The sequence below is a fragment of the Dicentrarchus labrax genome, unplaced genomic scaffold (assembly GCF_905237075.1).
Source record: "Dicentrarchus labrax unplaced genomic scaffold, dlabrax2021, whole genome shotgun sequence".
In the NCBI taxonomy this organism is placed as follows: Eukaryota; Metazoa; Chordata; class Actinopteri; family Moronidae; genus Dicentrarchus; species Dicentrarchus labrax.
This window is the reverse complement of record NW_026136708.1, coordinates 16773299-16785901: the sequence shown is the minus strand read 5'-3', so window position 1 is coordinate 16785901 and position 12603 is coordinate 16773299. Positions and strand designations below refer to the sequence as shown.

General features: G+C 40.7%; 1 protein-coding gene across 3 annotated transcripts in view; it reads right to left on the bottom strand.

Moving 5' to 3' along the window:
• The window catches only part of LOC127368724 (glutamate receptor ionotropic, kainate 2-like), a 56329-nt gene that overhangs the window by 18364 nt on the left and 25362 nt on the right, over positions 1-12603 (bottom strand). The gene's annotated exons all lie outside the window — the stretch shown is intronic.

Sequence of the window (12603 nt, the reverse complement as noted above, 5' to 3'; positions counted from 1 at the left end):
AGGAAGGTAATATCATTAGACATTTTTATAACACCTGCCAATACATCTGTCCACATGACCTTTTAATCGGCCCATTTGTTCACCCGCTGAGGAACATAAGAAACTGTGTGAAGTCCCGGGTGACTTGCTTTACTCTTTAGTCAGGACAAGAGAACATAAATTAGGAGTAATGCCAGCAGTAAATGCCCTGCACAAATGGCACAGTGTCTCAGCCTGTTAGTAAAAATACCCGACCACTGTCTGAGGCAATGAGAAAGCTCCGCCAGGGAGAGTCTCTCAGTGGAAGGCCGGCCTGTCACTGTGAAGACTAATGGTTCCTGATGGGTGTGCCTGTTCTCTAGAAAGAGGGAACACAAAACAGGAGCCAGTGCAGATGGGACAACTCTGACTGCGTGCAACATGCTAAGGGATACATACTGCATTGCAAAGCACACATGACAGCCATCCATACAACCCCAGTAATAAGTCATCAAAGGGAGTAAATGCTTGAGCTGCAATGTCTCACACTGACAGGCTGAGATTTATCTTAACTGTGCTGCCTGGCACACGTTAATTCCTTTCATGCTGTCTGTCCCCACAGTGTCAGATGCTCCACTTTTACCCAGGTCAACACATTACAGCTCAGCTCAGCTCCTCTTTCCATGCTCCCATACAGGCTGAAATACACTGTGGTGATCTTATTTGACAAGTCCTGGGTGACCGACCTGCACAGGAGTATGAAAAATGACCACAAAGTATCTGCAGCTATAGGGTCTTTGTGGATGCGCCGGGCGGTCGGGGAGAATGAGTGGGAGCTTCAGTGTAGCTAGGCGCACAGCAGGAGACCACTGAGCTGCTCTTTAGCTTCTATCAGCGCCCTATGTTGTCTCTATAGGTGCAGTGGAGCATTTATGCAATCCATGTGGGAGTAAAAGCGGGGAGAGTCTGGGAGGGGGAAAAAAAAAATAATGCTACATGTACAATTTCTCCAACTCATATTTATGGTGGCAGGTCAATTACAGAAATAAATCTAACTTCCAACAGCAAGAAAAGAGAAAATTCAAGATAGAGAGGAGGGGGGGGTTTATGTGTGGTTGTCGGTGGTGGGCAGATTGTCGCCCAGTTCTCCTGAGCTTTTGGAGTTGGTGATGTCAAAGGCAGCAGCAGATCAGAGGATGGGAAACCCATCTCTGCACTCTTTCATCCCCACTGCTTCGCTGAGAAAGGGAACAGCTAGTGCCATATCTGCTCTCCCAGTGAAGGCAGTGTGTGTGTGTGTGTGTGTGTGCGTGTGTGTGTGTGTGTGTGTGTGCGCGCTAGTGGTGTGGTGTTCATGGCAAATGCTGATTAGGAAAAGAGTCTGTCATACTGCTAATCTATTTCTTAAAAAGTTGGGAGGAGTTCTACACACAGTCAATATCCAAAAACTATTTTCTCCACTGAAAGGAAAGTTCATCACATCCTATCATCCAATTATTGTGCTACTGTAACTACACGCAGTTGGATTTGATCCAGCTTTATTCTATTTGTTTTGCAGATGTATTTTCAAACGTTCCACTTCAAATATACATGATGCCATTTTGGATTCATTTATTCAACAAATTCACTTTGACATGATGGGATTCATGCAATTCAAATAAACTATGTGCTGCTTTTTACTTATCTTTTTTTCACTCAAGTTTTGCTTTTGACCTTTTAACTTTCCTCCACCAACCTTGACTTTTTCCTTCCATAATCAGTCAATATCACATTCCTTTTCTTCCACCCACTAATCCTTTATTCATTTAGGTCAAACTGTGGCATGTACGGCATCTCCAAAAAATCTTTATACATATAAATGTATTCTGTGAAAGCACTTCTCGGAAAAATATCGAACAACTTGTTCACTAAAAACAGATACAGCATTAAAGTTCTACTTTTCATACTGAATTATGCCTGGGTATAAGATCCGGCTGGCACAGCCTGAACCCTCATGAAGATAAGTGGGAACAATTTTAGCACACCCTTAATGTGTGACTGAAGGCTGATGATTTGAGAATTTTATAAATGACAGAGACTACTTTATGATGAATCCTATGTTCGCAGTATCCTGTTTAAAACACTTGTAACATGCTACAATGATGATTTCATAGAGTGATACAGTGACAATATATACATGCCTCATCAGCAGCAGTGCAAAGAGTTTTTATCTGGGCAACAATAGAGGCGAGAACTTGTTTATAGTAACATAAAGATCGATTTGGCTACAAGATATCTCAGTTTATTTGAGAACAGGAGTTTATTAGATGCTTTACAGTATAAATACAGTTGTTGCTGTGTTTGCACTCTGAGGACAAACTACTTCACTGAATCCCCCATCAGCCTCTTTGTTTGAATGATTTATGTCACTCTGTTAGCTTCTCCTCTGACATAACAACCATTCCTGGAAATATTTCCATCTCCATCTTTTAAATTTTGGATTGCCGTGATATATCAAATATTGTCTGGCTCAAATGATTTATATGGCAAAGATCTTTTTCATACTTGCCTTTGGAGCAGAACAATTCCTGAAAATCCCTTTGTGATGGAAACAAAAAGAGGCTGGCATCAAGTGGAAGACAGAGAGATCAAGGAGGTAGAAAAACGTGACATGATGGCTCACAGCTCTGGCAGATTGCATTCAATTTAAAAACAATCCAAGAGCGATCTTGATATTTATTTCAGAGCCAAGCATGAATCCCTCGGGTTGTTTTAAGTGCTTTAAGTGAAACCAATCTCGAACCCCTGCGGCATTCAGACACAGAGGGTAAAGGGTTTCAAACAAAATGCCCAAAACCTACGTTGCCTCGTCTCTCTCTCATTCAAACACCCACATAACCATCACACAATCCCCTTTCTGCTTCAATAAAAATACCAGTCCAGATACTCTTTTCCTTCATTTAGTGACTCACGTTTCGCTTCACCTTATATCTTTTCTTCCCAGCGCTGTCTCCACTTTCGCAAACATGATACGTGAGGAACATGCAAATATTAACACACAGGCAGGAACCAATTAGCAAGACGTGCGTACACCAAACACATAAAAACAGGAACACAATCAGACATAGTGACAAACCTCAACTTTCAAGCTTCCCAGAGGCATGCCTCATTTGTTGTAGTCGCATGCGGTTTCCTCATTTAGAAAAGGTGAACAAATTCTACTGAGCTACCTGCCGTGTGTATGTCTATGTGTGTGTGTTTACATAAATATATTCCTTTTCACTGCATCAGTATTCACACCGGCTCTCCACTTGTGCATAATTCCATAATTCCTCTGATAATGTTGCACCCTGAAAAACGATGTCTCTCTTTCTCTGCTCACCTCCTCTCAATCACTCATCTTCTTCCCAGAATTCCTCTAAAAGCAAAAACACACACACACACACACATACACACACACACACACACACACACACACACACACACACACACACACACACTACCCGTCTGGGGATGGACGTGTACTGCGGCTGCTTGTGTATAGTGGAACTCCACTGTTTATACATATCATATACATCTGATTAGCCCTAATGAGATTAGTGCTGACCTGTTATTCACCATGCATCGCTTGGCTGCAGCTGCCAGGCACAGAGCAACACACACACACACACACACACACACACACACACACACACACACACACACACACACACACACACACACACACACACACACACACACACACACACACACACACAGCATTGCCATCAGCATCGGAGTCACAGTGTCAGCGGGAGAGAGAGAAGCTCATTGTTTTCTTGACTCTGCCCTCAGATCACAGACAGACCCATGGGGTTTGATGATTTGATAGAAGAACGAGGTAATTATTCATTTCATTCCATAGTTTATATGTATTTGTGCTGCTTCACTACACAGTTGGTGCGAGATTATTCGAGTCACAATTTCTGCTGTCAGATAAATTACAGCATTTCTAAACTTTGTGATTTCTAGCAATTAAATCCTCAATAGAGTTTTCTGTAAACAATACACCATGGTTTAGAATTTCTACTTTAATCAAGATACCCAATCTCACTTGTTCTGAATGAGCTACTGTTTTATGTATTTGTCTTATCTGCCAAGATTAAATTCACATGTGGAGTATGGACGCTGATGGGAAATGTCTGTACATACTGTAATAGAGCAGCTAGTTGGTGAGCTAGCCGCACATACAAAAATGGACTCACTCACAACACTTTCTATTATATCAATTACAGTGAGAATTTGGGCAAACACACTGATTTACAGACACTTGTTTGCTTTCTTATCAAGCGTTAGATGAGTGTGGTATCAATCTTCTCATTTAGCTCTTAGTAAATATCTCCCAAAATGTTTAAATATTCCTTTAAAGTCCAAGTAGCATATAGTTTACAGATTTTTTGGATGTCTCAATGTTGTTGTGTTTTTGCCCGTTTTAGTACTATAAAATCATGCATTTCTGGTGTTTGAGACCCTGGGCGGTAAAACTGAGTCAGTGTCTTGAGAATACATTTCACTTGCAGTACAAAAATGAAAAGACAACAGTTGAAAAACACAGAAATGTGACATGTGATTTATGGGGCATATTATGGCTGTTTCAGGCCTCCTTTCAGACAAGGCAGAGCAGGCAGTGTCGGATCATTTTGGTGGGGAAAAAAAGGCCCCCCGGGTGACTGCAGCTCAGTGAACTGCCATCTTTCTCCTTGTCCCTAACTTTTCCACTCTGTCTCTCTTCATCCCTTCTTTCTGACCGCCTATGTTCTGCCTGAGTCCCTCCACAGTGCCTCCTCCCTTCACTTCTATCTCTTCCTCCCTTGCATCCCTTTTGTCTTTCTTCCAATGTCATCCCTCTTCCTTCACTGGTTGCTCTCTACAGTATTTAACTGAGCTGCGCGTGAGTGTGGGTATATGGGGGGCTTTGCCAGTGCCGTCACTGTCATTTTCCCTCTTTTTCTTTTGTGCGTTGGAGGTTTAATCCCTTTCTCACATTGCATTTCCACATGCTGAGGCAACAGAGCAGAGTCGCTGCATTTTTTGAAAATGAGGTTTTTGTCACAGGGAAGTAGAACTGGCTTCTTCCGACAAGGACCCCTGGGTAACAGATCCATTGATGCTGCTGGATTTATGTGAAAGCACATTCATGTTTTTTTTTGTAGATTTAAGTACACTTTAAATGGGGATAAAGGACTATACTGCAGAGTTTTTGGGTTTAAAAGAAAGGGTCCTGTGGGAGTGGTGAGAGAGTAAGCAGAACTGTTTGATGTACATCTGTTCATCATTCATTCCGTATTGATGTAATGTTATTAAAGTACCCATATTTTATCAATACTTGTTTCAAGAATAACTCATGGGTAATGTCAATAATCAGTATATTTGTACTTGGATAACAGTTAGAAGGGTACAGAGAGTTATCAAACATTGAAAACTAAATGGGAAAAGCAGTTCAAGCATGCACAGACTGCTCATGCCAACTGTTTGTTCAGTACAGCTGTAGTAGAGGTTGATGGGAATGTTGTAGGTTTTGGAGGTATTTGGTAACAAAACAAATTCCAAATGTGAAAAATAAACGGGTCATCAAAATCATTACAATTCCTCCTGAAGGGGACATGAATGTCTGCAATGAACCCATAAAACCATAAGTCAACCTGGCATCCCCTCAACCCATTCTTCACAATGCTTCCATACAGTCGCAAATACCGATCCCTGGCTTGGAAACTAGCGAGTTATGGCAGGAGTTTTATCCCTTCTGCCATTGCATTTCTCAGCAATACACCTCTGTAGCTGTCATGTGTAAATATTATATTATGCGAATGGAATGAGTGTGTGTATTGGAAGCCTTTCTTATGGTTATGTCATGTATTTATGTATTTATGTGAAGTTATGTATAGACATTTTCTGGAAAGGATAATAAAGAATCGTGGTGGCACTAGAGGAGAAGTCAGAGGATCACGCAAGTCAGGATCCTCTGGCAACGCTGAATATGTTCAGATAATTTCATGGCAAACCATCCAACAAACTGGTGGACTGACAGACATACATTGCCATCCCTAGAGCCATGCTGCTAGCATAAAAATGTCATACATTGTTATTGTAAGGAACTGCACATAAGACACATCAAACATGATACGTGCCTAACTATTTTATTAAATCTGACAAAAGAGGTTGTGAGTGCTCTGAGCAGTGGTGTCCCACCAGACCCTTCAGGCAACAGCATGCTGTTGGCAGCACTGTCCACTTCAGAGTCCACCCTAATTAGCACCATGCTGCCTAACCTACATCTGATTAAGTGGCTGTTTAACATGATGGCCTTTCCTCATATTTAATCAACCTCCAGCTAGGTTTAGCTAAAGAGGTTAGTAGGTGCTCACTCCACAGGGTTTTTCCCCTCCCCTTAGTTCATCAACTACACTTTATAAATATTTCCAGAGTAACAAAGCTTTTACGATTCAAACCACTTGAAAACAAGCCAAGACATGGGTTGTGATTTAATGGTAGACCGCTTAAAAACTAGGCTTCATCGGCAGAGGAGGAGAGGAGGTTTTGTTGGAGAGCTAAACAGTCCTGCACATTTGGCCACCATCTGGTGGACAGTGCAGCCAGAGAGAGAAAGAGAGAGAGAGAGAGGATGCAGGCAGTATGGAGTCCACACTTGATTCATTGAGTAAACAACACAGGCAGTGTTAATTACATCTGGGTTGCTGCTAAACAGTGGGCCTTTTGCAGGGGTCTCTCTAGAATACCTGGATAGGCTGATGCTATTAATTAAAAAAATGGGTACTATCAACATCTTATGTTATTTGCTGAAGTCATAATGCCAGCATGTGTTCCTATTTGTTTTCCATATGTACACACAGAAGACATGTTTTCTTATATTTCCCTACAGTTGTATTTCTCATGTTTTGGTGTGCATGTCTAACACATACATGTACATGTAGGAAGTGTACAGTAGTAGACATATGGAGATCCTTTACATAAGTAAGAGTAGTACCACAACGTAAGAATACTTCATTACGAGTGAGGGCCCTGCATTCAAGTACTATTAGTACAATGTGGTAGTGTCAATACTCATTATGTAGAATGACTACGATCAGATTTTACATCAACATGTAAGTGGCATTTTAATGTTGTAGCTGGTTGAGGCATAGCTAATTTGAACTATGTTGAATAGTTAAATATGCTATATAACACGTGTGTCATCTTTTAATTTATCATTATAGGTTTTTATCTTATCTAAGAACCACTAACTTAAACTATCAAATAACTGTAGTAGAGTAAACATTTCCATCTGAAATGTGGTGTAGTACAGGTACCATATAAAGTAGCCTAAAATGGAAATATTTATATTGTAAATACTGAATATGTTAAATCTACAGACACCGCTGGGTGCCTTCTAAAGAGTTAAATGCCACTAAGTCCTAGACCCTGGACCTTTAATTCATTTCCGCCACTGCTAATGCATGATTGCATATCTGCTTCTGTGTCTACTCCAATAGACTGTACACCTCTGTCTATGTCTGCGTACAATATGTACTGTATTGTATTCTTGTGCATGTATGTTTCCACCTAAATGATTACACTGTATGTTCATACTATGTTCATACTGTATAGTATATGTATAGGCTTATATATATGTGTGTGTGTGTGCAGATGGGTGGGGTGGGCTCTCAAAGGATGATAACTTGAGAGATCCCAAGGCTAGCCCATATCCCCGAGGACAAGTGTGACCATGACACACACGGCTCCCACTGCCTGCACCGGCCCCCAGGGGTGGATTGTATGATAGTGATCTGATGATGGTTGTAGTCCCTGATTGCACAGGCTTTTATTGTCCTGTATAACATCAGCAAGCGTCTGCTTGCATCACTGTCAAGGAATGTCTAGTGTGCATGTGTGTGTGGAGGTGTTACTGTATGAGCATATCGTTAGGGAATCTGTTTTACTGAATTCTCTTTTTCCTTTTTTGGTTTATTAACATGTAAATAGAATAAATAAAAATGAGACATTAAAGTAAAATGTGTTAGAGAGAACAACATCAAGGGGAAAAAAGATGATACAATTCTCTTTTTTAAATTCCCCCTCCTCATCTCTCTCCCACTGCCTGTTTTCACTCACAAAAGGCTTCTATGGAGCAAGGGAGCACTGGTGCTAATAATGTTGATGCTGTGCCAAGCCCAGCTGGTGGTGCCCGGCACAGGGCATCGAGTGTCTGCTCTCCACAGTTGCTGTCTTTAAAAGGCTCTCTCCTCTGCCAACTGGGATCAGAGGGAGGGAGATCACATTGCTGTAATGGACGCAACCAACCTGTGAACCTGTGTGAAGTCTGTTAGCTGTGTCCGTCCTATATCAAATACAACATCTAAGCATCATGCTCTTCTACATTGCTGCAAAAAAAGGTGTGTCATCAAAGCACCAGAGTAGTTTGCAATACACCTATGGAGCCTGATATCTATCTGTCTATCTGTCTATCTTTAATGTAAGTACTTCCATTGTACTGTACAGCTTATTTAAGCCACGAAGTCAGCTTTGAACAAATAAAATGAATCTCCAAATAATGAATCTAATTTTTCAGTGATGTTTATTTGTGCAGTGATTCATATCAGCCACAATTACAGTACATTCCCTCTATTCAATATAATATTGACTGGGGAACACCAAACTTGGCTCAACACCGACAATGAGGACCCTCATTTGGTTGCAATGTTGTATGAATGAAGCTCACTGGGAGAAGGATTCATGTGTTGGTATTTCTTCCCATTGTCAGATTCCAGGCAGCTATGTGCTACCCAACAACAAACAAACCTGCCGTAGAGGCCAAACCTGAGCCAAGTCCTCCCCTTTGGAGAAGCCACAAAATGTTGGGAACTGAATCAGACATCTCACGTCTCATGTGCTCAGCGTGCTTCACAGTTACATACAGTACAGCACAAACACACACTTGTATGTACTGTAAACATGCATGGTAAAACACCTTCTAACCAGAGCGTAGTTGGCACCTAGCAGGTTCCTCTTTTCTTTTCTGTTACTGTGTGGGTGGCTTCTACTCTATTCCCAGTAGTTCTTGTTAATGCAGCAAGATGTCTGTTTTTTCCCCTCTCTCCCAGTCTTTCCATCCCCCTGTACATTTCTCTGCAACACTGCTCCCTCCCTGTTTCCCTTCCTCTGTACACAGTATTCCTAATTTGAGAAGTGAAAAGCATACTCAACTGATACTGAAGTTCTTATTAAGAACTACAATTTTTAATCCTCATATTAGCAAATCATCCACCACTAAATGTCCATCATTAGATTAAACCTGTTATAATTTCAGTCTTTGCTGATCTGGTGGTTACGGCAAATGTGATTTAATGATACAGGTCCCAGTGTTCAGTTCAAAATTAAATATGACGACCGATGGGGACAGTAAACACACCTTCAGTGGCGAGCAATCCATTTATGTGTTCACAGTGCTACTACCAAACACACTGTGGCTGAGAAGATTCATTGTGTCATTGAATGATATTGACATTGTTTTTTACCCAAAGTAAAATGCACCAATGCTCTGGATTTTGTCTCAAGAATCACATCCAGGGGGCAGTTGCAGGGGTCGCAGGTACAGAGTTTGTTTTTGTTAGTGAAATGTGTCCCAGTTAACAGGATTGTAAATGATCTTGTGCTGCAAATCACAGCTTGCATGTTGCAAATTTGGTGAAATAGGACCTGGTGCATTCATGCATCTTTTCCTGTTATGCAATTTGTATCTCATGGGGGAAAGGCAGACTGCCATTAATGAGTATATAGGGAGGCAGTTACACAATGCCAATAAGTTGAATACCTGAAAATGCAGACCATTAACAGCATTACATATATTATAATGATATAGTATAGTATTAGTATTTGTATGTCTGTGTCTAACCAAAACTAGTGGGGGAGGGAAAAGGCAATTTATTGTTCTGTGTTAGGGACAAATGCTGCGTTGTTGTTTTATGAAATTATTGTCATTAGCAATTATTTACAGTATCCTGGGAAAGTTTGCTGAGCATGCATGTTCTTGTGCTGATTTGAAGTTAAGTGTCTTGCTCAAGGATACCTCAGCAATAGCTGCTGATTAGTCACATTTGCTCACATTGGATTTTCCTCACTGGTTTAGAAGGATCTTAAGTATCTTAAAGCGTTTGTTGTGTTTCCAGTGTATTTAGCCTGTGTTAGACTAACATGCTTTTTACTGTGTCTCATGTGAACTAGCCCCATCATGTCATACATATTACCCAAACAACTGCTTTCTATTAATAAGAGAGTCATTATTATGGAGCTATTACACCAGAATTTTCAATTGCGTTGATGACACTGGAGAACATCCAGCCCTCTGTTGTGGTAATTATAGCTCACTGAAATGTAGACATAAATGAAATGATGCAGATGTAGAAAATATCTGGCCCTAAAGCCTCAGTGAGGCGTACAACTGGGAAACTGTTTTTTTTGTGCCTCAATTAAAACCAAGTATATACTTAGCTCTGCGAATGGGGATTTAAAAGAATTCAAATTACAACGGAGCATTAAAACCAAATATCTCATTAGCTGCAAGCAATAATTATACACAGACGGGACAAAATAATAATCAGATTATACATGAAATATCTATCTATCTATCTATCTATCTATCTATCTATCTATCTATCTATCTATCTATCTATCTATCTATCTATCTATCTATCTATCTATCTATCTATCTATCTATCGGTTGTGGAGGGTTATAACAATTTGAGCTTTAAATTACTCTAGGGATATGGTTTAAAGACTCAACACAAATAGACAAGCTAGATCACCCACACTTGCACGTCCACACACAAATGAACTGGACTAATTAGCATCTCTCCTCTTATTATTCATCCCTCCCTGTCAGAGATACCTCTGACAAACAGAGGTAAGAGGCAGGGGCCGAGTGTGTTTGTGCCTGTGAGCCTGCCTGGGCCAAGGAGGGACTTCTCATTATGCATCCTTCCCTGAGACAACACTCAGCCTCACCCAAGGCACAGAGTGTCACTGTGATTATACACTACCCTGCATTAATGCGAGCCTAGTGGCGTGAGAAAACATTGCATGCACCTCTTAATGCTCGTAACACTCCCACCCCCATCTTTCCTGCCCATTCTCTTCTTCCTCATCAGCTTCCCTCCTGCTGCCACCATCTCACCTTCCCCATCCCCCTCACCCTCATCCTCCTCCTCCTTCCATCTCAGTCAATCAATCCTTCATGAAATCACAAGGTGACACGGACAGCGTTGTCCTGGTAACCATTGCTACACAACTGTTGCCTGGTCACAGAGTATAAACATGCCCGGAGCCCAGCAAGGCTTCTGTGTTGCAGAGAATGAGAGGACGGTATGAGAGAGAGAGGAAATAAAAGCCTGCAGCGAGGGTCGGGGTGGAAGGTCAAACGCCGGTTGCCACAGCCTCCCTTGCTTTAATTTAATGACACCCTTCAAGGTGGCTTCTCAGCCCAGAGCACTGTAACAGAAATGTCAGACAAATCTATAAATTAATTTACCACATTTGAGATGTAGAGAAATGTTATTTTAACCCATACATGTATAATGTAGGTAGAGGTTATTTATTTAAAATAATGCTCTCCATAATGCCTTTATTACACCATTAAAATGACAATGTTTTTATATTCATTCTGCTATTTCTTCATTCACTCATTATAAAGATTACTCTTAGGGTTGAACACTCTAAAGAATAAAATACATTAGACCCAGGATTTATAAATAGAGCACTCTAATGAAGTACTTTATCAAGCTTGCATGAGCCTCTGGACGTATTATAATATTTATTATTTAACGGTGGTTCTAGTCCAGTGAGATATGTCAATACGTACTATAGGATCTGACAAAGTGATTCATGCAATGTAATTAATCAATTCAACATTCTCCACTAATATCCATTAATTTCCGGTGGAGGGAAAAGAATTCAAGTGATTTAACCTCTTTGTACGTTGCATTAATCTTTTCGAATATACAACTGCTTTGCTTGGGGAAAAAGATGCACAAACTGTTGTTTGAGGGAAATTAAATATGATATTTCTATATTTACAGCAGTGAGTATTGTATGTTTCTGGCAAAACATTATAATAAGCTATGCTAGTAAACTATGATATGTTTACATGGCTTTATTCAGGAAAGTAAATAAAAAACTCATTGATTTCTATAACTGCTTATTTGTCGCGTTTCTCATCACATGTAAACGCAAATTAAGGCTGTGAAAAATATATGAATAGGCACCATGCAGTGTGTCCTTTAGTCTTTTATGTAACGAGTCCTCTTTCATTACACCGATTCCTGATACCAGATCTTAAATCTGTCGAGAAGAATAAAGGCTGGCTGAAAGAAGGGGAAAAAAAGGTGTTTGTCTGCAAGGGAGGTGTTGTGAGGGAGGTGGAGTAAATTGACTGTTTACAACAACAGACCCAGAGAGGGACCTTGAATGTCCATGACGAGCTCCATTCCCTTTTTCACTTTCAAATCACCTTATCCCTTGCTTTTTTGGAAGCCATCCTAAAAAACCAAGGCCATAATTTCCATCCAATTTGTTCCCCCTCTCTGCATGAGCACTGACAGATTGTCATATTTTGGCCACGCTCCCAGAGGAGAGTTG